The sequence below is a fragment of the Pseudophryne corroboree genome, chromosome 11, assembly GCF_028390025.1.
Source record: "Pseudophryne corroboree isolate aPseCor3 chromosome 11, aPseCor3.hap2, whole genome shotgun sequence".
Taxonomy (NCBI): domain Eukaryota; kingdom Metazoa; phylum Chordata; class Amphibia; order Anura; family Myobatrachidae; genus Pseudophryne; species Pseudophryne corroboree.
In genome coordinates this window covers 293,430,488-293,455,501 of record NC_086454.1, presented here as the reverse complement: position 1 = coordinate 293,455,501, position 25,014 = coordinate 293,430,488, and positions in this window count along the sequence as shown.

Here is a 25,014-nt window from a genome sequence, read left to right as displayed (position 1 = left end):
TTACACTGTGATTTTACTTGACATTCTCACTATGGTCTGTCTTTATTACTTCAGACTCTTACATTCCTGCTGTAGACTTCTCAGCTTGGTTTATCATTCTTTCCTTCATCTGCTATGGCCAGACCACGCTCCTATACATTCCGTTCTTCACACTCTCTTACACTGCCTCATATTGGTGGTTTCTCCTTTGCTCCTTAATCCCTCTGTCTCTTGAACCTGCCCATAACATATCTGTACTACCCCTACTGCTTATTCAGAGCTCAGATAGAAGGACATATCCCTAAATAAGCAGTCACCTCCATGACACGAGTAGAGGAAAACCTTCACCTCTTGTGGACTTGAATGTGCATGTCTGGCAAAGCAGCACAATGTCAGCAGGCCCAGTAATAGGAAACCATCATATTACACAGAGCACTGGACAATGGGGGTAATTCCAAGTTGATCGCAGCAGGAAATTTTTTAGCAGTTGGGCAAAACCATGTGCACTGCAGGGGGGGCAGATATAACATGTGCAGAGAGAGTTAGATTTGGGTGTGGTGTGTTCAATCTGCAATTTAAATTGCAGTGTAAAAATAAAGCAGCCAGTATTTACCCTGCACAGAAACAATATAACCCACCCAAATCTAACTCTCTCTGAACATGTTACATCTGCCTCCCCTGCAGTGCACATGGTTTTGCTCAACTGCTAAAAAAATTTCCTGCTGTGATCAACTTGGAATTACCCCCAATGGCCATTACTACCAATGTCTGCAGCCAAGGAAATAACAACATAAAATGAGTATGGGAATCACTTCTGGTCCATGACTAGAGTATACTGACAGGATCGGAACATTTGAATATCAGCTGCTAACAAAAGAAGGGTAAGGTGGGTTCTATCAGTGTCCTTCAAACCTCCCTCTCTCTACATTTGCCCCTTAAGGGGGGTGCTCACGGAGAGATCCATGCTTAAAATCTAAGCAATCTGACTAGATTGCTTAGATTTTAAGCACAGATCACTCGTGAGTACCCCCCACAGCCATAGCAAAGCGTGGCCCCGCGCATCGCTATCGCCGGTGCTAGATTGGCCTGCATGCAGGCTCAATCTAGCATGTCGCTCATTTCACCTGCTGGGTGAAATGAGCGGCCCCCGTCCTCCCCCGCATCGCTCAGCACACATCGCGCTGTGCTGAGCGGCAGGAGAGATGGGTGCTGAGCGGTTCGCTCAGCACACATCTCTCCCGTGTATAGGGCCCTTTAGACTAACACTGGGACAGCCAAGTGTCGAGTCTTTGTCAGACTAAGGGGTCTATTTACTAAGCCTTGGATCGAGATAAATCCGACGGAGATAAAGTCCCAGCCAATCACTGTCTATCTGCCATGTCACAGGCTGGGTTTGAAAAATGACAGTTAGGAGCAGATTGGCTGGGACTTTATGTCCGTCGGATTTATCTCTATCCAAGGCTTAGTAAATAGACCCCTAAGTTCCGAGAGATTCTCAAGGACCCAGTGACAGTAGAGGAATCAGAGATAGAACTGTGAGTTGCGGTGAGAGGATACGGTAAGGCCAGACAATGTCAGTCTGACTTGTTATAGAGTAGAGTACAAGGAATGTGGAATGCTGCTCAGAGAGGTATCCTGGCAGGTGAGCGTAGAGACAGCCCATCCTTAAAAGTACTAGGATTGAGATAATACAGGAGCTAATGCAGATAAACCATGGAATACCATGAAAGCAGAGAAAAGTGACCCTGTGAGAGCTGCCGTGTTAAGGGGGGTACACACGGAGCGATAATCTAAGCAATCTGACTAGATTGCTTAGATTTTCAGCAAGATCGCTCCGTGTGCAGCCCTAACAGCGATAGCGATGCGCAGCCCCGCGCATCGCTATCGCTGCTGCTAGATTGGCCTGCATGCAGGCCAATCTAGCGGGTCGCTTACTTCACCCGCTGGGTGAAGTGAGCGGCCCCCCCGTCTCCCCCCGCACGCTCAGCACAGATCGCGCTGTGCTGAGCGCCGGGAGAGATGTGTGCTGAGCGGTTCGCTCAGCACACATCTCTCCAGCATCGGGCCGTGAGTACTGGCCTTTAGACACAGTGTGGAAGTCCATATCAGTGACAGTGGGGTCTATTTACTAAGCCTTGAAGAGAGATAAAGTGCACAGGGAAAAAAGTGCCAGCCAATTAGCATCTAAATGCCATGTTAAAAATGACAGGAGCTGGTTGGTTGGTACTTTATCTCCATCCACTTTATTGCTCTCCCAGGCTTAGTACATAGACCCCTTTAGTACCAGCCAATCACCTTCTAACTAGCTGTGTTTGAAAATGACAAGATATGGTTGGTTGGTACCTTATCTCTCCCCACTTCAGGGCTTAAACTGGGTTCACATTGGAGCGATCTCGGCCTGATATGTCATTTCCAGCCAAATTGGAGCGACCTATCAGCCAGATCACAGTGTTTTCGGCCAGTGTGTGCACTCCTGCAGTCACATGCGATATTGCCGTGCTGCATGGCCAGCTGGTCGATATCGTATTTGGTGCCATGCAGTAAAATGAGGGATAGAATAAAATGTTGTTCCTTCCTTAATTACATCATTCTGATGTTTTCGGTGGATAAGATATGTCAGCACGGCTGCCTCCATAGCGTCCAGGTACACATCGCTCCAGTGTGTACCCAGTTTTAGTAAATAGACCCCAGTGTCAGATCTGAGGATTAGCTAAGCCAACCAGTCTAGTTCATACTTGCCTACTCTCCCGAAATGGTCAGGAGGCTCCTGAAAATCGGGGTGACCCTCCCGCCCCCCCGGAAGAGCAGGCAAGTCTCCCGATTTCTGGGGTCCCCCCTGCCCAGCCACTCATTTAACGAGTAAAGTGGGCGGTCCAGGCAGTCGATGACATGATTCAACAAGAATTGTGTCATCATAGCCAAGCCCCCCTGCAGTATGATGCCGGTAATAGCGGCATTACACAGTGGGGGCGTGGCTTACAGGACGCTATACATCAGCCACGCCCAATTCTGCCTCCACCACGCCCCCGCTCCGCCTCTGGCCCGGCCCCCTCTGCTCGTCACGTCACTGCCCCGCCCCCTGCTGAGCCGACCTGGCTGCTCTCTCCCAGAAAGAGCAGCCATAAAGTCGGCAAGTATGGTCTAGCTCCCCTCTGTGCATGTGTGGCCTATCATTGTGGGAGATTGTGAAAAAGGGAGAAACCCTGGTGGTCATTCCGAGTTGATCGCTAGCTGAAAATGTTCGCTGCGCAGCGATGAAGCAAAAAAATGGCACTTCTGCACATGCATATGAGGCGCAATGCGCACACGCGATGTATTTTCACAACGGCCGATGTAGTTTTCCACATGGTCTAGCGAAGCTTTTCAGTCGCACTGCTGGCCGCAGAGTGATTGACATGAAGTGGGCGTTTCTGGGTGTCAACTGACCGTTTTCATGGAGTGTCTGAAAAAACGCAGGCATGCCAAGAAAAACGCAGGCGTGGTTGGGAGAACGCAGGGCGTGTTTGTGATGTCAAATCCGGAACTAAACAGTCTGAAGTCATCGCAAGCTAGGAGTAGGTCTGGAGCTACTCTGAAGCTGCACAATTTTTTTTTTTAGTCGCTCTTCGATCCTTTCATTCGCACTTCTGCTAAGCTAAAATACGCTCCCAGAGGGAGGCGGCTTAGCGTTTGCACGACTGCTAAAAACTGCTAGCGAACGATCAACTCGGAATGACCACCCCTATCTCTGCAGAAAATAGCTTTTTTTGGCACTCATTCCGAGTTGTTCGCTCGCTAGCTGCTTTTAGCAGCGTTGCAAACGCTAGGCCGCTGCCCTCTGGGAGTGTTTCTTAGTGTGACAGGACGGTCCCGTACGAAAGCACTCGCCGCTTTCGCGTCCCGTCTCCTGAGCACAGATTGGAAGGTTAGGTCACACGAGGCCTGACCACATAGGGGATTCCCGCTTACCGTCAGTAACCGCCTGTTACTGACTCCACCCACTGCGCTGTGGGCGGGTTTATGCTGCCACCACCAAACTCCTAACTTGCCGTGGCGTTTGGAACCACGGTTCTGCTCTGTATGTGCCGACGCACTGCCTTACCACACCTGTGTGGTGTTGATGAATCCCCACTAGCCACTTGCTATGCCTCTACCGGTAGCTGGCGGAAGGCGGAACTTGGAGACGTTAGGTGCTTCCCTGGACAGCCGGAGGACGGGGCTATGTTTGGCATAACCCTGTAGGTCACAAGATGAGGCGGTCTTCTTGAGGCAAATGGTATTTATTTGCAATAGTTCTAAAGATAACTCTTCCCTATTGCTAGGGGCAACAGCATACAGCAAGATGTTCCAGCAGAATAAGATGGTACAACTACAATACAACCTGGAGGCTCACAGGCATCCTCTTTTTATCTCAGTTCTACACACAGTACCACAGGGGGGTAAGCCCTCCCTGTCTACTCCAACCAATCAGGTTATCGCAGAAAATATAAATAAATACAAGTTACATTTCAAAAGTTAAGAATTAGATAAAGCACATTCCTGCTCCTCTTCATATATAACCAAACCAGTGTGCTTTCCCAAACACAATCTGATTATCATGTTCCTGTCTCTTTCACAAATGTAAATGTAACTTGCATTTCAATTGCATTCAACCTCTCACACATAGACAACGTTCTCTTCTTATACTGTAAATTAAACATAATCTGCATCACACATAATGCAGCCTAAGAAATCTTACATCAAACTGTTGGTAAACGAAACCTACTAGTTTGCATTCATATAACACAATCTGATTTAGCAGCCCCTTGTGTCTCCATGCAAAACCAGTTTTGAGTCATCACACCACAGGAGATGCTGAAGGCACAGTCTTCTTTCCAAACCTTCATTTGTACCTGAAAGAAAACATTTGCCGACCAAAAGGCCTGCTAATCGACACCCTGCTTTAGCTAGGACAATTAACATATGACTGGCTATGTACAAGTTGCTGAACAACAATTGTCAAGGTCTTTTAGAAACAAAATACCTTGTACTTTCCTCATAAGTGCCCCGTACATCAGTTCATCATTCTCCAACTGCGCACTGCGCAGTGATAGAACATATGACACCTTATTAAACATATTTTAAATACCCGGTGCCTAGCACCCACAATACATTTAAAGATGGCGACTAGCGCCAGTGCACAGTTTAAAAGTGGCGCCAAGCGCCCATTGTCCTTGAATATCGCGCCGGTCACTGAGGGTTAACCCCTTCAGTGCCACGCCGCCATTGTCCACGTGGGCTGGGGTCTCTCCGGCCACACTCCCCCCCCCCCCATTCAAGCGGGTCAACCAGGGACCCATGTCCCAACGATTTGGTCCCTGGTCCCGCAGTCCTTAATGGGGTTGAAGGTGACGCTACCTGGGGGCGTAGGCTCCGGCCTAGACAGTTCATCCATAGTGCAGTGGGCCTCTCTTCGTGGGTGCACAATGTTCAAATAGTCCACCTGAAGTCCAAGTTCAAGGCTCCACCACAAAAGTCTGTCCAATTTCCCCAAGGTAGGTTGCAGCCACCTAATAGGTTGGTGGTAAGTCACCACGGTGGGGGGCCAGTTACACACAAGTGCCACCCACGGTGTCCCAATTGTGGCATACCCCACCTCCCATAATAGCAGTATACTGCTCAAACAGGCCACAGGGTGCTCCTGCCCATATGGCTCTTTCTGGCTCGGTACTACTCCCAGTCCGTGCAGTGGCGCAGTAGTTCGTAACACACAGTCCTGGTCAAGAATGTGCGCCATCAGCACTGGAGCGGGTACCCGAGCATCCTTCAATGACTGGAATGCCAACTCGCAAGCGGGTGCAAAGTCCACTGACTTGGGAATACCCTTCCTAGCCATCTCTGTCAAGGGGTTCACTACAGGACTAAAGTCAATGACAACATGTCCGTAGGGCCTTACAGGTTCTAAGGTCAGTACCGGTCTGGGTGATGTTGGTCGGGGACAGCCTCTGGTTGCCTCCACCCCCTCTGGTTTGGGCCTACCCCTGTCTCCTCCCACATGGTGCCCCAGGCACTGCACCTCCGTCATACCTATCTGGCAACTGTCTGCCCGAACTGTCAGACCTGCCCTCCAATCCTCTTCTGTCGACCTATGACTCGGGAAACCTACCCTGTCACCTAGGCCTACTCTTCCCTCCTCGTCCGCTACCTGTGCCACAGTGATGGCGGCCAGACCACCAGCCTCTGGATCCTGTATGGCATCCACTACCAGGGAGGCTGCGTGTCTTCCCCAATCTACTGCGCACAGGCAGGGGACCTGCTATGTCCACAGCAACTTGCTGCAAGGGTTCTCCTATGGGCAGAGGCCCAGAGACAACACAACCGCTGGAGTGCCCCAGCTGCCATCGCATGGCACCAGCCTTACAGTTGGTCTGGGCGTCATCCGACATTCCAGACCAGGGTAAGCACTGTGTCAGGCACTTCAGGGTACGGTCTATCTCAGGGTTACTGCCCAAAGGGGTTTCGCTGGCAACCGACACCGGTTGCGCAGGAAAGTTCCCTGGGGGGACCAGTTGGACACATTCCCTATCTGGTCTATCCCCTCCCACTTTCCTGTCTACCCTGTACCTTAACCCTTCCTGCCAGGTCAAACTTCCTGCCCCAACCCTGTCAAGGCCGCTGCCAGAGTGGCGCCTCATGCCTTTCGGTGATGGGTCAGAGAGTAGAGCCTCCCGAAACTCCTGCCTGTGGCCCTCAATCTCTCCTAAATTGGGACACTCTACAGGGGGATCTAGGTGGGGACTACTAGGGTCAGTCTGGTAGGGGTCAGTCATGGAAACGTCAGTGTGGTTTCTCATACTCACCGCCGGAGTTGGCAAACCACTTGGGTCAGGAGCATCATTGGGCACCCCCACAGGATCAAACGAGCTGGAACCAACATCCTCTGCGTTGCTAGGGGACGTAGGCATACCAGAGGCAAAAGGCATGCGGGGTCGATGTGCCGATCTAGCCGCTGTAATCTCTTCCTCTGGGCTGGTTGATGCTGTGGTTGGCTGTGCTGGCAGTTGTCTAGCAGCTGTAGTCTTTTCCTCTGGGCTGGGCTGTGCTGGAGTAGCTGATGTCAACGGTGGTTGTGGAACTTGACTCCGGGGAATGGCGCCAACAAACGTAGTGACGATCCCACCACCCAGATCATTTCCTAGGACCACATCAGTTGGGAGACCATCCATGACGGCAACTTCTCGCAACTCTGGTCCAGCTCCCCAGTCCAGGTAGACTCTTGCCATGGGAACCACTTTCTCCATTCCATCTGCCAGGGTGACCTTGGCAGTGCGACCCTGCAATACTGCAGCAGGATCTATAAGGTGGGGGCTCACCACAGTGATTGAGGCCCCAGAGTCTCTTAGGCCTTCTCCCTGCAGGGGACCCACGTGGACCGGCTGCAGGTGCCTCCACATGTTGTGTAGGGGCTGTTTGGCCATGCAGGTGACTCTCTCCGCAGAGTGCACCTGTCTCTCGCCACACTCCATCGGACTGACTGGAGGGGGAACAGTCTCTGTAGGCTCATCTCCTCTCGTCAAACAAGCGAGCCGGGCTTCAGCACTCGGATTTGGGGCACGAGTCTGGGGTGCTTGGGATGCAGGACAGTTCATCCTCAGATGTCCGATTTTCCCACAGCCGTAGCACTTCTTCTCCAGTCGTGGCACCGATGATCTCTGATCAGTTGCAGGGACGCTGCAGTGCGGTTGCTGGCCAAGAGCACCCGGGTTGGAAGATGCTTGTCTTTGGGGGTGATGAGCTGAAGACGGGGGTCCCCTTGGTGGTGCAGTCTTTTGGAGCTGGCTGCTGGCTGGGCGCTTCTGCCCCTGCGGCCGAATTGCCACATACTTGTCGGCTAATTAGGCAGCCATCTTTAAGCTGGGTGGCTCCCGATCTAGCACCCACTCCTTCACTTCTTGGGCGCACCTGCGGTAGAACTGCTCCCTGCAGATCAGGTCGATCAGTGCGTCCCAGGTAGTGGCTTCCGAATCCTTCACCCACTTCACCACGTACTGCCGCAGCTGGGTGGCGAACTGCTCATGGGTGCTGCTAGGATTCTTGGGCAAGTCTCTGAACTTCTTCTTGTAAGACTCTGGAGTGATGAAGAATCGCTGGAGCAGGGCCTTTGGGTGATGAAAAGCCGCCTGGGATAATCCCACCGCTATGCCAACAATTTCTGTGACAGGACGGTCCCGTACGAAAGCACTCGCCGCTTTCGCGTCCCGTCTCCTGAGCACAGATTGGAAGGTTAGGTCACACGAAGCCTGACCACATAGGGGATTCCCGCTTACCGTCAGTAACCGCCTGTTACTGACTCCACCCACTGCGCTGTGGGCAGGTTTATGCTGCCACCACCAAACTCCTAACCTGCCATGGCGTTTGGAACCACGGTTCTGCTCTGTATGTGCCAACGCACTGCCTTACCACACCTGTGTGGTGTTGATGAATCCCCACTAGCCACTTGCTATGCCTCTACCGGTAGCTGGCGGAAGGCGGAACTTGGAGACGTTAGGTGCTTCCCTGGACAGCCGGAGGACGGGGCTATGTTTGGCATAACCCTGTAGGTCACAAGATGAGGTGGTCTTCTTGAGGCAAATGGTATTTATTTGCAATAGTTCTAAAGAGAACTCTTCCCTATTGCTAGGGGCAACAGCATACAGCAAGATGTTCCAGCAGAATAAGATGGTACAACTACAATACAACCTGGAGGCTCACAGGCATCCTCTTTTTATCTCAGTTCTACACACAGTACCACAGGGGGTAAGCCCTCCCTGTCTACTCCAACCAATCAGGTTATCGCAGAAAATATAAATAAATACAAGTTACATTTCAAAAGTTAAGAATTAGATAAAGCACATTCCTGCTCCTCTTCATATATAACCAAACCAGTGTGCTTTCCCAAACACAATCTGATTATCATGTTCCTGTCTCTTTCACAAATGTAAATGTAACTTGCATTTCAATTGCATTCAACCTCTCACACATAGACAACGTTCTTATACTGTAAATTAAACATAATCTGCATCACACATAATGCAGCCTAAGAAATCTTACATCAAACTGTTGGTAAACGAAACCTACTAGTTTGCATTCATATAACACAATCTGATTTAGCAGCCCCTTGTGTCTCCATGCAAAACCAGTTTTGAGTCATCACACCACAGGAGATGCTGAAGGCACAGTCTTCTTTCCAAACCTTCATTTGTACCTGAAAGAAAACATTTGCCGACCAAAAGGCCTGCTAATCGACACCCTGCTTTAGCTAGGACAATTAACATATGACTGGCTATGTACAAGTTGCTGAACAACAATTGTCAAGGTCTTTTAGAAACAAAATACCTTGTACTTTCCTCATAAGTGCCCTGTACATCAGTTCATCATTCTCCAACTGCGCACTGCGCAGCGATAGAACATATGACACCTTATTAAGCACATTTTAAATACCCGGTGCCTAGCACCCACAATACATTTAAAGATGGCGACTAGCGCCAGTGCACAGTTTAAAAGTGGCGCCAAGCGCCCATTGTCCTTGAATATCGCGCCGGTCACTGAGGGTTAACCCCTTCAGTGCCGCGCCGCCATTGTCCACGTGGGCTGGGGTCTCTCCGGCCACACTTAGCTTAGCAGAATAGCGAACCAAAGAGTAGCAGAATTGCTACTAAATATTTTCTTGCACTTTCTGAGTAGCTCCAGACCTACTCCTAGATTGTGATCAGCTCGGTCCGTTTAGTTCCTGGTTTGACATCACAAACACGCCCTGCGTTCGGCCAGCCACTCCCCCGTTTCTCCAGACACTCCCGCGTTTTTCCCTGACACGCCTGCGTTTTTTAGCACACTCCCGGAAAACGCTCAGTTACCACCCAGAAACGCCCCTTTCCTGTCAATCACTCACCGATCAGCAGTGCGACTGAAAAGCGCCGCAGGATCAACAGCAAAACTGCTAAGTTTTTAGTTAAATAACTAAGCGCATGCGCGCTGCGTTCCATGCGCATGCGCATTTAGCAACAAATCGCAGCATAGCGAAAATCGGCAACGAGCAAACAACTCAGAAGGACCCCCATTCTCTCCAGTTTTAGGGCTATTTTCCTGTTGATAAATGGACTGAACTAGACCCCGGGGGAAAGTAAGCAAATCTGAAGCCATAGGTACCAGGGAATATGTGTCTACACCACCTTACAGACACTGACCTACATACATGTGCAAAAATAAGAACTAAAAAACAAGAATAATAAAGAAAGAATTTCATTAAAAAATAAACACTGAAACCTGGAATCCGTAATGGTGATAGAAAACAGTGTTTAATCCAAGTGGTTAACTAAATCAGTCCTGAGTCCTTATTTCATTTAGTTTGAGAATTACCCCATTAATTTATTGTTGCATTGTTGAATGAGGGAGACAAAACCCTCTTGTTCTTTTGTTTTCTACTGAATTTCATGCAGTAGAGGATAAAGCTGGGAAAGTGAATGTACCCTTTTGATTTTCCAAGGTATAATAAAGTGTAATTTGTACAAAAGCCATGTTTAACCATCCCGTCTGCAAGTAGAGACAAAAGAATCATACTGAGTACCATGAAGACTGTGCTAAAGAAAACATTTCTTGCGTATTCTTTTGTAACATTTAAAGCCCCGTATTACATCTAAAGGAATAATTAGTCATTACATATTCCCAAGTCTGTGACCTTCTCTTTTACTGTTCTATCTAATCAGCAACACAGTTCTGTGTCTTTCAGGCTCCCAAACTAACACCGATGTAGCTTGTGTGTTTTTTTCTCCAGCCCTATGTTATCATTAACTGCACCAGGCAGTAATAACGAAAATTATTTTTATCTGCTTAATTTTTCTCGATTATTTTTAATTATATGGAAAAAATATCTTTTTATAACCAACTCCAAGGGGGCTATTTATTAAACGTTTTATTCTGAATACCATGTGGAGCTACTTTCGGAAATGGTAATACGGGCAACATTAATCTAAGCATTAATGCAGGCGATATCACGGCTATCTCCTGCCCTAACAAAGGACACACAGTATACTGCACTGGCAGATATATTGGCCGCTTGGTGGGTGTGTGTGTACCCCCGATATGTCTGTGAATGATGTCTGCAGATATATCGGCACATCTGGTTGTGTGTACAGGGCCGTCGAGAGCTGGGCTGGGCCCAGGTACTTTTCAAGGGGTGTGGCCTAATCACAGGAGGTGCGGTCATGTACCCTTAGAAAAATTACTAAAAAAAAAAGAAGAAAAATGTACACAGCAGAGTGTGCTGGGCTGAGAAGAGCTGCAGCTGCTGCTGCCAGCTAATGGGGAGGGGGCCTGGCCCCCTACTGGACCCTCACTGGGCCCCTCCATCAGACCTGGGCCTGGGTATTTGTACCCTCTCCCCCCATCTCTCGGCACCACTGTGTGTGTACAGGCGGTCTGCCGACCGACTGTACCCTTGCTGCAGGGTCCGCCAGTGACTGACATCTCAACTGGACATTTAAATGCCCACCCAGTTGTGGCACTGGCATGACACATCGGGCAGATGATTGGTAGGTGTGTATTGCACTTACTAATTGCTGGAAAGGTTGGCGGGTCAGCTTAATGGCCAACCCGCTGGCCAGGTGTGCACCCAGCTCTAGTCACTGTGTGTGAGACTGTAATGTGATATTGTGGAGACACAAGTTTCCATGCTTAGCTCCAGAGATACCTGTGTATAAAGCTGTTCCAGCTGCACAAGCAGCATACACTTACCGCTGTCACCAGGGTACATGTAACAGTGAGTACAGCTGTACCTGTTTATCGTCAATAAACGAACAACACTGGTTAAGTAACTGTGCTGTACATAGCTTTAGTCACCTGCTGGTGTGTGGCTATATAACTATGCACACACATCATTCCCAATCAGGAACAGAGGGGGGCAAGAGGGCAGTTTGCCCCCTCAAATATGACAGAAGCACAGGTGCGGGGGAGTGCTTACATCCGATCACCACAGGCGGTATCTCCTTTAAAAACAGTCTGTTACCGCAGGGTGCTATGTCCTCCTCCTATCTTCAGGTCTGTCCTAGCCGGCTGTATCTCCTATACAGTTGCATTACTGGGAGGAGGCGTGGCTATGATCCCTGGATGTCCCAGCCAGGCCACACCTCCTCCCAGTAATGCATTTGTGAAGGAGATACAGCCGGCTAGGACAGAACAGGAGATAGGAGGAGGACACAGCACCCTGCGTTAGCAGACTGTTTTTAAAGGATACGCCGCCTGCGGGAATCCGGAGGTAAGCGCTCCTCCACACTGGGGTTGGGGGCTAAAAAGGGAGAGGAGGCCGGCACTATGGGGGCACCACAATTATTATTTTTCTACGCCCACCCCAACCTAAAAACATTCCGGCGCTCCTGTTCCCAATAGAATTCACTGCTGATTGCAGCAATAACTGACCTTATTAGGGCTAACTCTTAAAGTGTTGTTGGGAATGGTGAGTGTGCAGGTGCTGATACAGTATTTGCAGTTATATAGGCACACACGAACGGATGACTCAAACTATGAACAGCCCAGTTAACAGGTCTCCATCATGTTTCCTCTCTCACACAGGCAGACTTCTCACAATCCATATCTGAGGATGCAGATGTCATGTGATAAAATTACCCAATCCACAATGCAATATTTGAATACACTACATGCAAGTTTCAATTATCACCTGCAGGGACAGAGCTTACAAGAAAGTTCTGTCCCGGCGATGCCACTTCACAGCTTTTTCAGGGTATTGTTTGTGAAAAATACCCAGAATGCGAGATGCCCATGTGCTGCCGACATCGCTGCTGCTACCACCACCGCCATGTCCCCCCTGTCATGACTACCCCCCCCCCCCCAAACACACACACCTCATGACACCCTCCTCCCACCACTGTTAATACTCACCACACCCAAAGACCATTGATTGGAGGGCTGCTGGTCTTTGGATCCTCTTCCTGCTGTGACCCAGTGTTGTAAAGTGTGAGCTGCCACTTCGCAGCATTACTTTCCTGCACCGGGCGTCACGGTGGCAGCAGGAGGAACCAAAGCCCTCACCAGAGCACTGATCACCAGTTTCTGCATGTCGGTAAGCATGATTTTTTTTTTTTACATTTTTTTTTTTTTTAACACGATGATCAGCTTGTGTGTCCATCGAAGCTGATCACACTGACAGGGTCGCTGCACAGCTCTCTCTTTCAGTGGGCAGAGAAAATTGTGCAGGGGCAGGGATATTTCTTTGAGCCCTGGAGACAGAGTAATTATCACAGGGCTCACTGTTTTTTTACTTTTTTTATTTTTTTTATTTGTCATTTCCCATTTAAAGTATGGGAAATGCAATCTGGTTACTAAAAAAAAAGTGAATTAAAGGGTTTGGAGCAGTTTTTCACGAAAAAAAAGCCATTTAATATATTTTAATGAAACTAAAATAATGTGAAAAGCAGTGGTGCATGCCGGGGGGTTTCCGAGTACCCGACACCCCAACCCCCCCCCCCCCCCCCAACGGACTATACTTTCTTTTTTAAGGGGACTGCTGTGGAGAATCTGCACGCGGGGGAGCAAGCATGGGAGAGGCTGCATGGGGAGCAGAGACATTGGGAAGAAGATGCGGGGGAGGGACACTGGCAGGGCAGGGACATTGGCGGTAGATGCTGCGGAGGAAGCGGGCACTGTAAGAGGCTGTGGAGGTGGCAGGGACACTGGGGAGAAGATGCAGGGGGAGCGGGGACACTGGTGGGAGATGCTGCAGAGAGAGCAGACACTGTGTAATGCTACTGAAGGAGGAGGTACACTGGGAAGATGATGCGGGTAAAGCCATACTTGCCGACATTCTGGCTGCTCCCTGCGGGAGAGAGCAGCCAGGTCGGCTCAGCAAGGGGGTAGGGGAGGGCTGTGACGTGGGGAGGAGGTGGACCGGAGGCGGGACAGAGGTGGAGCAGGGGCGGGGTGGGGGCGGAGTTTCGATGGCACATCATTTAAGCCACGCCCCCTGCTCTGTAATGCCGCGATCCCCGGCATTACACTGCAGGGGGCGTGGCTATGATGACGCGATTCATGAAGAATCGCATCACCAACTGCCCGGACCGCCCATTTTACACACTAAGTGGGCGGACGGGCAGGGGGACCCCTAATTCCGGGAGACTTGCCTGCTCTTCCGGGGAGGCGGGAGGGTCACCCGATTTTCGGGAGCCTCCCGGCCATTCCGGGAGAGTAGGCAAGTATGGGTAAAGCAGGGACACTGGTGAAAGATGCTGCAGAGGGAGCGGGCAGTGTGAAAGGCTGTGTGAAGGCAGCGGGGACACTGGGGAGATGCAGTGGGGGGGTGGATTGGAGGCGGGCACTGGGAAAGGATGCGGAGGGAGCGGGAACACTGGGGAGATGAGGCGGGGGGGGAGCAGTGACACTGGTGAGATTTTGTGGAGACACTGGGGAGAGGCTGCAGGGGGGAAACAGGGACACTGGGGAGAGGCTGCAGTGGGGAAGCGGGGACATTGGGGAGAGGCTGCGGAAGGAGCTCTTCCCCACAGTGTCTCTCCACTGAGGGGCGCTGGCAGTGGAGAGACACTGTGGGGAAGTAGGGATAAATGAGGATATATATATATTATATATATATGTATGTGTGTGCGTGTGTGTGTACACGGACCCCCCCCCCCCCTCTGAAAAGGGTGTGAAAACATACTTTCCACATTATTTTAGTGAAACTTTTTTAACTCTGCCCCACAGTACTTAGTGAGGTTCTACAAAATGGTTGCAGCACATGTGCAGCAATACATCAGATTGGAGGAGCATTCCACAGTTTAAATGTCTGTGAAGCTGTCTGTAACTCATAGGCAGTATACCACCAAATTTAGTAAGCATACAATTCAAGGCATTGGGTGAAGAATTCAGAGGAAAACAATATATGCCGAAAATTGCTTGAAAAGAGAAAATATTGCGTGATAAAAGGTTTAATGCATGAAATGGTACCAACAAATGAATAAGAGAAACCTAAAACTACGTTTACATGAAAAATAAAATATATTTTATTATGTCACAGAATACTTCTCGCCAGGCTCTGAATTGTATACTTACTAACTTTCTTGCCATTCCCACTGTTATACCCCTTTCAGACTACGTATGGCGGGTCTCACCCAGAAGCTTGACACGGGAGCTCCCAGGGTGTGACCTGCTGCACTCAACCTGGTCTATTTTCGGGTTGGTGACATCACCCGTGACGCAGTGGGGGTAGTATTAATATTTAACACTATAGATGGCCTATATTATAGGCTGTATCAAGCATTTTTAAATACTATAAATAAGTGGTCAGGCAAAGGTTAAACATATAATAAATAAGTACACAAACATAATAGAACCAGTACTACACTTTATAAGCACACATTCTCCCACCTCACGGTAAGGCTCCTGTCTCAACTTCCTTGTAGCTACTCTCTGGTCCAGTGCACTGATTGAGATCCACACACACAGCAAACTTGGGACCTTATTCAGTAAGGATTGCAATTGCTGCTACAAAGCAGTTGCTGCGATCGAATAGTTGCTGCCCACAAATAGAGAAAAAATGGCCATTGCAGAAATTGCAAATGCGTTGCAATATGCAGTCTGAATGTAAAACCATATGCATTTACAGGAACATCGAAAATGCTTCCCATCTGCACCAGGCAAAGCCATCCACAATTCTTGCGACACAAGAAGCTGGAAGTGGTCATCGCTGAAGTCAGAGACCCTCCTTAAAAACGACCAGGCACGCCTGCGTTTTTTTCAGACACACCCAGAAAACAGCAGGTTTCTGCCCAGAAATGCTATCTGCATCAGGCACTCTTATGTGCTTTCATATATAAAACATTACTGTATCTGAAAGCGAGAATGCCAGGTGACCTCTATGGATCTATTGGTCTGAAAAGTCATCAAATCATCTCCATATCACTGTGTGCTAGTAGCTGGGAAACATGCGGTCCCCATTGCAGCCGTCCGTCGCGCCTGTGCATTGCGGTGCATACGCATGCGTAGGTCAGATCTGGTCGCCCACTATGTGAAAACACATAGCAGCGATCAGATCTGAATGACCCCCATGGTTTTGCCCATTTGCTAACCAATTTTCTGCTGCAATCAGTTCTGAATTAGGCCCACAATTTGAGACACTTGCCAATGGGAGTGGGGTTTCCGGCACCCCCCCCCCCCCCCCCCTCCTTGCATTTGCCTATGACTTGGTGGTGAGTTTTGAATATGAAATTTGTACAATAAAGTGATATGAATAATACCACGATGATATTTATATGTTACAAATATCTTCTTTATATTAGTCTATTCATTTGAGAGCTCTGCCTCCCCTGCCTGCCCTGAAAACACGTCACTGCACCATTATAATCTAGGTATTTAATCTGCTAATCAATGTTTTTGAGAGAGCAAGTACCCCGCAATGACAACACCGATTTTGATGTTTCTGTTGTCATTCGATAAAGTGTGTTATGTAGATGCGCAATAAGGTCGTAGAATGTTGTTACATGGTGAGGCTGTTGAGAAATAATGCATCAAATCATGATTTTGTCCCATAGAAAAAGCATTGAGTGGGGGGGAAGCCCTTGACAAATTTTATCTGCCTTATATTCAGTTGATATAATGAATTCTTTTTAACACTGTCGGTATACAGAAGACTTATGGAATACAGTAACATTTTGTGATACAGTAAACTGTTCGGTTACAGTCAAATTTTGTGATACAGTAAACTTTCGGAATACAGTAAAAGTTCAGGATTCAGTAAACTGTCAGGATACAGTAAACTTTAGATGAAAGCATTGTAGATTAGAGGAACGCATTGTAGATTAGAGGAACGCATTGTAGATTAGAGGAACGCATTGTAAAACACACAATACTTGTTTTTGCTCGATTTTGAGCAATGCGGTTGAGTAGTGTACATAAAAAGCCTGTCTTAGGAAAGCCTATAAAGTGCACTGCTAGTAGAATGCAGATTTTTTTTTAAAAATTGCTGTTACTACTGTTGCGAGTTACAACTGCGACAGGTGTGTGTGTGGGGGGGGGGGGTTTATATAGCTTAGGCAGAAATGGTCATGGTATGTGATTTATACATTAGGTTTATATTATATTTGCTTTATTCACTGCCCTTGCCAAACATCAGCAACTCCATGCATGAATTACTTATTAATTGAGGGGATATCAAATGTAGCTAACGCAACTGGAAACCTTGCTGTGTGAAGAGCTTCTCTCTCACTAAAGATTGCAAGGATTGGGATAAACGAAAGTTAATTGCATTTCCAGATGACAAACCTCTCACCTCTGAACTGAATGGCTCTTTATAAAAGCTATCAGTAATAAACTGTAAATCTCAGCTATGATTGCAAATAAAGGTCAGGTCCGTTCAGGCTTCCACTTTCCCCGGCTTCACCATGGTTTCTAGAACCTTCCTTTTAAGGTGTTCCAGCTGTCATTTCAGGAAGCAAAGCCATGAATGTTCTTTGGAAAATAATATTCCACAGTGCCCTGGTGGATAAGCTTTCAGCTCTGCAGAGGTTTACAGGAGAGGTTCAGCAAAACTAACCAGATATTCATTAATATACAAATAACAGCAAAAGCCTAAAATTCCAAAGCAATAAAACACTTACATAGCAAAAAACCACGTAAACAACAGGAGCATGGAAAGGGAACAGTACTGTAACTCTGCAAAATGAGATTCCTAAAATACACCATTTGCACTCCGCTTTGTAAAATGCCAGATTCTGCAAAGGATAGCCAAATATTTGCTATCAGAAATCTCATGACTACTGGTACCAATAATAACACCATTCAGAGATTATGCCAAACTAACCCAACAATGGTATATCTGCACTATCCAACTCTCTAGGTGCTCTCTGGAAACTTACTGCCTTGTCTCTTGCCTGTTCTTGTCATCAGTGCCCCTTCTTGTATTTTGCCTGCCCTTGTTACCTGTTTCACCTCTTGTCTCTTGCCTGCCCTTGTCACCTGTGTCCTCTCTTGTCTCTTGCCTGCCCTTGTCACCTGTGTCCCCTCTTGTTTCTTGCCTGCCCTTGTTAGGTGTGTCCCCTTTCGTCTCTTGCCTGTACTTGTCACCTCTGTCCTCTTTTGTCTCTTGCCTGCCCTAATCACCTGTTTCCCCTCTTGTCTCTTGCCTGTCCTTGTCACCCGAGTCCCCTCTTGTCTCTTGCCTGTCCTTGTTACCTGTGTCTTCTCTTGTCTCTTGCCTGTCCTTGTTACCTGTGTCCCCACTTGCCTCTTGCCTGTCCTTGTCACCTGTGTTCCCTCTTGTATCTACCCTACCCTTGTCACTTGTGTCCCCTCTTGTCTCTACTCTGCTCTTGTCACTTTTGTCCCCTCATGTCTCTTGCCTGCCCTAATCACGTGGTTGCTCTTGTCCCTTGCCATGTCTCCTCTTGTCTCTTACCTGTCCTTGTTACCTGTGCTGCCTCTTGTCTCTTGCCTGCCCTAGTCACTGGGTCCCCCTCTTGGCTGTCCTTGTCACCTGGTTCTTCTCTTGTCTCTACACTACCCTTTTCACCTGTGTCCCCTCTTGTCTCTACCCTGCCCTTATCACCTGTGTCCCCTCTTGTTCTTTGCTTGCTCTTATAATGTAGAAATGTGTATGAAGTGGATGAGAAGCATGCAGCACTTTAAACATGCAGCACGCCACAGTCTGTTCATGACCACTAGGAGTATTTGGCCCCAACTTAGGTACTACAGCACTGACTCCTGTATGTAAACCACTGTTGGTTAGCATCACACAATGAATGGAGAGACAGCACAACAATGTGTGAACAAAAACACTTTTATTCATATTTTCTGGTGTTCCTGAAAACAGTATTAGCAAGCTGTGACAATTACATGGTGCAATAAACCACAATGAAAAGAAAAGTATATATAAGTAAGTTAATAGACCACTTGTTATCCTCTCTGTCTATTCATCATCATCTAATTCTCCACATGCGATAAACCAAATTTTGATGACTGCAGGCGGCAACTCCAGTGATGTTCCCAAGGTCCGTTTATTCCAACAAAATTTGTGATTTGCCATCTAACTGAACCCTGTCACACCAACAAGTTAGCGGTGTCTACTATGTAAAATCCTCGACTTGAACGCTGTTTAGTAATATTTGTGTATGTTTCTGGTATTTTAGATTTGATTGTGTTTGTACAGCTCTTCTAATGAAGCAAAAATTATATTTTATATTATATTCACCGGTATCAAGCACTTTTATGTGCTATCATAAATAAAACATTACTGTATCAGAAAGCTAGAAAGCCAGGTGACCTCAATGGATCTTTAGGTCTGAAAAGTCATCAAATCATCTCCACATCACTGTGTGCTAGTAGCTGGGAAACATGCAGGCCGCATCCTGAAATATGTAAGTGATTTGGAATTAAGAATTGGGGAATGTTGGGTGTGAATACTGCTGGGATAAATACTATATTCAGCTTTTCTCTCACAGACTAAGCACATTGTGCACTTATAACACACAGATGAACCTACAGTATATACAGTATGCACGGGGCACCAAGCATCTCATATCCCCAATTACAGGTACACCACCGATTTTCCGACACCCTTGGTTCAAGCGCTGTTCCAGATTATCTGTTTTGCATGACTAACAGTGGTAATGTTAAATACATCTTGGACCTACTAATTGTGCATTATTATTGCACTGTTCTTGTAAGCCATAACACCACCACTGACTGTTGCACTGTCCTCGGAAGCCATAACAGCACCACTGTCTGTTGCACTGTCCTCGGAAGCCATAACAGCACCACTGACTGTTGCACTGTCCTCGGAAGCCATAATAGCACCACTGACTGTTACACTGTCCTTGGAAGCCATAACAGCACCACTGACTCTTGCACTGTCCTCCGGAAGCCATAACACCACCACTGGCATTTGCACTGTCCTCGGAAGCCATAACAGCATCACTGACTCTTGCACTGTCCTCCGAAAGCCATAACACCACCACTGGCATTTGCACTGTCCTCGGAAGCCATAACAGCATCACTGACTCTTGCACTGTGCTCCGGAAGCCATAACACCACCACTGTCCTCGGAAGCCATAACACCACCACTGGCACTTGCACTGTCATCGGAAGCCATAACAGCACCACTGGCACTTGCACTGTCATCGGAAGCCATAACAGCACCACTGGCACTTGCACTGTCATCGGAAGCCATAACAGCACCACTGGCACTTGCACTGTCATCGGAAGCCATAACAGCACCACTGGCACTTGCACTGTCATCGGAAGCCATAACAGCACCACTGGCACTTGCACTGTCCTCGGAAGCCATATCTCATTTCTATACAATGATACCAGACATCGCCATGTGTATGGGCCTCCAATAATTAACAATGATGACACTGACTACATTAATTCTTTCTTGACTGAAGAGGGACAAGGTCTGATCAGTAACTTAACCCCATGAAATCTGGTTGTCATTACCAGCTGATATCTACAGAAGCTGCAATTGTAGGCCAATGGGGTAGTGTAGATGTGCCACACTTATTTTTATCCACTGCTGTGGCCACTTTTGGAGCACTCCAATTAGAGATGAGCGGGTTCAGTTCGAAACCCCCCAAACTTTGCTATCCCAGCTGGGATCCGAGTCCGGCTCAGGACTTCCCGCCTTCCTCGGAAAATTAGACAAAACGTCATCATCACGATGTTGGATTCCGCGGGTTTTGGATTCTATATAAGTCCCGGTGATCGGCGCCATCTTTACTCCAGCTTTGGATGTTGTTCAGCACGGACGTGTCCATGCTGTCCGCTGCTGTGGGCTCACATTTTGGGGCTGCTGTGACATTTAAGGGGCTGCTGTGACATCTACCTAAGGGGGCTGCTGTGACATCTATCTAAGGGACTGCTGTGAAATCTAAGGGGCTGCTGTGGGCTCACATTTAGGGGCTGCAGTGTCATCTAAGGGGCTGCAGTGTCCCTCATACATGGGCTGCTCTGTCTGTCAAGGGGGTGCTCTCTGTCAGTCCACCCAGGGGCTTTGTCCCAGTGTTAAAAAATAAATAAATATAATTCTATTTTGTGCTGTAACCCAGTATACATCCAGAGGCTCTGCCCCACTGTTAAAATATATATATATATATATATATATATATATTTAATTCTATTTTATGCTGTACCCCAGTATACATCCAGGGGCTGCTGCGTCCGTCCATCAAGGGGCTACTCTGTCCATTAAGGGGTGCTCTGTCTATCAATCCAGGGGATCTGCCCCTGTGTTAAAAAAATTATAAAAATATATATTTAATTCTGTTTTGTGCTGTACCCCAGTATACATCCAGAGGCTGTTGCTGCATCTGTCCATCAAGGGGCTGCCCCGTCCATTAAGGGGTGCTCTGTCCATCCATCCAGGGGCTCTGCTCCAGTGTAAAATTAAAATAATAGAAGCTAAAAACAAAAAGCCTAAATTATAATTATAAAAAATATATATATTTTTTTGTTTGTGCTGAACCCCAGTGTACTATACTAGTTTTATTTTATTTTCATAAGTACTGTGACACTGCTGGTCAGACCGTAGTAAAGTATTTTCTACTCATAAACGCATTGTGTGACGCCGTCTGTGTAGTCAACCACAGTGTGTAATTATTATATATATTTCTGATTAATTTGTGCGACACTGTAACCGCCGGTGAGTGATATAAAAAATACTTCTACATATTTTTTACTCATTTGAGCAACACTATAACCGCAGTGTGTGATATAATTTTTTTTTTATATTTTGTGTTGTGTTATCCCAGTTTACATCCAGGGACTGTAGCTGCTCCGTCCATCTAGGGGTGTTCTGTCAGTCCACCCAAAATAAAAGACCCCTTCTTTTATAGTTTGGGCTGTATCCTCCCAGAATACATCCAGGCGTGCTCCATCCATTTCATTGTGTGGTGTCCGTAGCTCATATTCTTATGTTATAACTTATTGTCTTATTTTCATAATTCTTCTAATCACCACATTGTGATTAATTCAAATTAATATTATCAATAATAATTACAAATTAGCCAAATTTTAATTAAATGAATATATATAAAGTCTGCACACTTATATACTGAATTTTCTGCATATCAAAGATATATTTAAGGAAATGAAGAATTTGATCCTAAATAAATGAAATTAACTAAATTAAATTAAAATAAATTGAAATTAAAATAAATAAAATAAAATAACCAAAATCTAAAATATTGTCTTTTTTTATTCTTCTTTGTCATCTTTTTGTGAACTCGGATTCTTGGTCCTTGCCTAATGCGGCGGTTTTTTTAAATGCATTCTTTTTTTATATTTTATCCTCCCAGTATATATATTGAGGGCTGCTGCTGCTCCGTTCAGCTACCTTGGTGCAACCTTTGGGCCTAAACTGGATGCAAACAATATTGTTAGCTGTGAGGTGTTCAGAATAGTCTGGAAATGAATGTTATTGAGGTTAATAATACTGTAGGAACAAAAACACCCCCAAATTCTGTTATTTTAGCTGTTTTTATGATTTTTTCCAAGAAAAAAAATACAGATCCAAATCAAAACCAAAACCCGCAAGGGCGGTTTTGGCAAAACCAATACAGATCCAAAACCAAAACACAAAACCCTGATTCCAGTTCACTTCATACAGATCTTGTGTACAGTATCCCTTTTCTGTTTTTTACTGTGTTATAGACAAAGCATTAAAGCTTACAGCTCACCAATTCATCATGTTAATTATTGGGGCCCCTGATAATTAAGTAACATGCTGCGAGTAGCAGCTGTGGATTCAAAATCACTGGAGCAATTCAATATTGCTCCGGTGTGGAGACAGCTGATCTGAAAATCCCTTTTACTGCTATTTTAGTAGCTCTGAAACTTAGCACTACTGAGTCCTGTACCTTTATCATACCTCCCAACATTGGAACCTCACAAAAAGGAACTTCCTTATCCGGCGAAGCCGCACCTGCCCAAAAAGTGGTGTGGCCTATAGAAAGGGGGTGTGGCTTTGTGGGCATGCTACGATCGCGAGTCATACCTGTCTCCTCAATCCCTCTGTCTCCGTGAATAGACGCTGTGTGCGCATGCGCACAGCATCTATTCACCCTGCTCTGATCTGCACTAAGCAGAGCAGCCAGAGAGTGACAGGAGCCTCCCAACTGCCAGTCCCCCAAAAAACGGGACTGTCATTCGAAATTAGGGATAGTTGGGAGGTATGCCTTTATAATGAATGACCCTGAAATTGAATTTCTACAAAATTCAGTGAAAATTCAGTACGGATGGTGTAATGGTTAGCATTACTGCCTCACAGCACTGAGGTCATGGGTTCGATTCCCACCATGGCTCTAACTGTGTGGAGTTTGTATATTCTCCCCGTACTTGCGTGGGTTTCCTCCGGGTACTCCGGTTTCCTCCCACAATCCAAAAATATACTGGTAGGTTAATTGGCTCCCTACAAAATTAACCCTAGCGTGAATGTGTGTGTGTGTGTGTGTACATGTGGTAGGGAATATAGATTGTAAGCTCCACTGGGGCAGGGACTGATGTGAATGGCCAAAATATTCTCTGTAAAGCGCTGCGGAATATGTGTGCGCTATATAAATAACTGGTAATAAATAAATAAATAAATAAATAAATAAATTTTCACCTACAGTACATTTGTAGAAATGAAGGGATGATGAATAGATCCCCAAGAGTATGGTAAAATTGAATACAGACTTCAGAATTTGGCACAGATCTGATTTAGCGATAATTTACAAAAGTAAGTACTGTAACAGTGAAAAATGTACCTACCTGATGTCATGAAAATAAAAGCCATGCACTAACTAATCTGTTACTGAGCTCATTTGTGGCATAATGGTCTGTATTTACACATTTTCACCCTGTTATGTGTAAGTTCGTTTTCATGTCAGTTACTCATAAGCATTCTTATAACTGACTTCAGTGGAAGGGATTGTTCAGCTAGTAATTCCTTGAAATCTCAAGTACAGAACTCCGTGATCTCCTCAGATAGGCTTTCGTGTCTATTCCAGTCAGAGCACTAACCTATTTCATAGACAACCCCTATGCTGATTTTCTGATGCTACTAATAAAAAAGGCTTATGAAGACTGGTGAGTGCTCCTGATATTTATCTCTATATTGGAATGGACATGCCCATATGGATGCTACCCCAGCGATTGATACAAAAGGCTAGAGTGTGGACTGTACGAGAATATATATATATATATATATATATATATATATAGACCTGGTGTAGAATCCGCACTCGTTGCTGAATGTTCCTTATGGATCGGGTGCCTTCAGTGAATAGTCAGAGTATAGACAAACAGAGACTGCGGCACTCCAATGGTTGAAGAGATATTTAGTAATAAAGCATAAGCTTAAAGAGCAGCAACAAAACTACATCAAAGGTTGACGTTTCGGTGCTACGCAGGCACCGTTCTCAAAACCTAGTAGTTAGCTGAACAAAGTGCAATAAATGAAAAACACTCACCTAAATAGGAGAGAACACCCACCGACGGAGAGAGCCGGTTCCGGTCAGCGGCCCGCGCGTCCTCGTGCGCGGCGTCCTCTTCCGGTGACGTCAGTCTCCTGGATTCGGACGCACCATGGCAACGCGTCCTGTGATACACGGCGGCGGAGAGCCGTGACGCCGATCCCCCAGTTGCCTGGCGCTATCAGCGTTCCCTCACGCGTCTTCCGTGGTCACATTTGCTCTGTTGCCTGGTAACCTAATGCCAGGCGCTGATTCGCCTTACCGGCTCCCTCCGCAGGCCTGGGAAACACAAATATAAACAATGGATAGTGGTGACAATCATAAATTACAATCACTATGAACACAATCCTGTTGGAAGATATCCTGCCTAGTATCCATTGTAAGTGGTACCTATCATAGAAGCCCTAATGTAGACAAACCCTCTCTAAAGATGCACTGTAGGAAATGTATTATTAATAAACATATGAAATAATAATACAAGGGCATGATCTCTCTGTGTTGCAGAGGAAGTGTAAATACGAGGTGGTAAGAAATGGAAAAACATGAAAAAATAAATAAATGAATAAAAAATAGATAGAAATTAAGAAAGAAA